The sequence below is a fragment of the Panthera uncia genome, chromosome A2 (assembly GCF_023721935.1).
Source record: "Panthera uncia isolate 11264 chromosome A2, Puncia_PCG_1.0, whole genome shotgun sequence".
Taxonomy (NCBI): domain Eukaryota; kingdom Metazoa; phylum Chordata; class Mammalia; order Carnivora; family Felidae; genus Panthera; species Panthera uncia.
In genome coordinates, this window is record NC_064816.1 from 10,054,783 (window position 1) to 10,057,037 (window position 2,255).

The 2,255-nt window shown below is 42.3% G+C and overlaps 1 pseudogene; it reads left to right on the top strand.

Annotated features, from left to right (window-relative positions):
* Window positions 1–222: 222 nt before the first annotated feature.
* On the top strand, window positions 223–1,229 carry LOC125929122 (olfactory receptor 7A17-like; annotated as a pseudogene).
* The last annotated feature ends 1,026 nt before the right edge of the window (window positions 1,230–2,255 follow it).

A 2,255-nucleotide genomic window follows, 5' to 3' on the forward strand; every position in this document is an offset into this window, starting at 1 on the left:
CTTTGCCTGGAGATTAGTCAGTGCTCAAGGTTATTCCTCAAACGGGTGACAGAATTTCTCATTAAAACTATAGAATCCATGAGCATTAGGGGAAAAAGCTAAGTGTGGGATGTGAATTCCTATTCAGAGCTGGCATGAGGGAGTCCCCAGAGGGGGCAAGTTCTATCCAAAAAACTATGGGTACTGAATTTTTGAAAGAAAAATAAAAATTATAGAATTTCAATGATATTTGTAATGTTCATTGTTGAGAAACTCGGTCATGCTATTTTTTGTTCCCTGATAGTCCCTTCTAGCCCATGGAACCAGGAAATGATTCACAAATTTCAGATTTTTTTCTCCTGGGACTATCAAAGGAACCAGAGCTGCAGCTCCTGATTTTTGGGCTTTTCCTCTCCATGTACCTGATCACTGTGTTTGGCAACCTGCTCATCCTCCTGGCCATCAGCTCTGACTCCCACCTCCACACCCCCATGTACTTCTTCCTGGCCAACCTGTCCTTTGTAGACATCTGCTTCACCTCTACCACCATCCCGAAGATGCTCTGGAACATCCAGACCCAGAGCAAAGTCATAACTTATGCAGGCTGCATCACACAGATGTATTTTTTCCTACTCTTTGCTGGATTGGACAATTTTCTACTGTCTGTGATGGCCTATGACCGGTTCGTGGCCATCTGTCAACCCTTGCACTACATGCTGATCATGAAACCCACCTACTGTGGGCTGCTTGTTCTGGTGTCCTGGATGATGAGCACCCTGAACTCCTTATTACAAACCTTAATGATGTTGTGGCTGTCCTTCTGTACAGAGGTGGAAATCTCCCACTTTTTCTGTGAAATCAATCAGGTGGTCCTGCTTGCCTGTTCTGATAACTTTCTTAATGACATGCTGATGTATTTTGCAGCTGGATTGTTGGGTGGTGCTTCCCTAGCTGGGATCCTTTACTCTTATTCTAAGATAGTTTCTTTTGTATGTGGAATCTCATCAGCTCAGGGCAAGTATAAGGCATTTTCTACCTGTGCGTCTCACCTCTCGGTTGTCTCCCTATTTTATTGTACTGGCCTGGGAGTGTACCTTAGCTCTGCTGCTACCCAGAGCTCCCACTTGAGTGCCACAGCCTCGGTGATGTACACGGTGGTCACGCCCATGCTGAACCCCTTCATCTACAGCCTGAGGAACAGAGACATAAAGAAGGCTCTGAAGAGAATCGTGGGGGTTCCAGTGTTGTAAAGGCCAATTGTCCTGGGGCTGCAGACATGCCATGATTGCAGAGCTCAAAGCATCAGAGCCAGGAACTGCTATTCTTTGATCAGACTGTGGGAGTAGAATCTGCCCCTTCTATTTATTTCTTGGAATTCCCATTTGTTTGATTTCAACTTCTCCATACATTTCAATAACTCACTTTATTAAGCTTCTGATCTGTCTGATATACGGTTTCTCCTTTGCCCACTCTCATACGTTCCCAATGTTTTCCCAAATGTTGGATCACAAATGCCTGTAAATTTCTGTATCTTACAATGGGCAAGTTGGATTTTATTTTATTTCTTTCCAAGATTTTATTTAAATTTACATAGTTAGCATAGAGTGTAGAATTGGTTTCAGTAGTATAGTTTAGCGATTCTTCACTTACCCAGTTCCCATCACAAGCACCCTTCTTAATGCCTCTCACCCATTTAGCCCATCCCCTCACCCACCTCCCTTCCAGCAACCCTCAGTTTGTTCTCTATTGTTAAGAGTCTCTTTATGATAAAAACACTCAAGGATGTAGGGATAGAAGGAACATGCCTTAACATCATAAAAGCCGTATATGAAAGTCCCAGAGATAATATCATCCTCAATGAGGAAAAATGGAGTGCTCTCCTAAGATCATGAACATGACAGGCATGCCACTCTCACCACTATAGTTCAATAGTACTTGAAGTCCTAGCCTCAGGATTCAGACAACAAAAAGAAATAAAAGGCATCCAATTTCGCAAGGAAGAAGTCAAACTTTCACTCTTTGCAGATCACATGATACTCTACATGGAAAACGTGACTCCACCAAAAAAATGGCTAGAGCTGATACATGAATTCGATCAAGTCACAGGTTATAAAATCCATGTACAGAAATAGGTTGCATTTCTATACACCAATAATGAAGCAGCATAAAGAGATATCAAAGAATTCATCCCATTTACAGTTGCACCAAAACACCCCAAGATACCTAGGAATAAACCTAACCAAAGAGGTAAAAAATTTATACACTGAAAACTATGG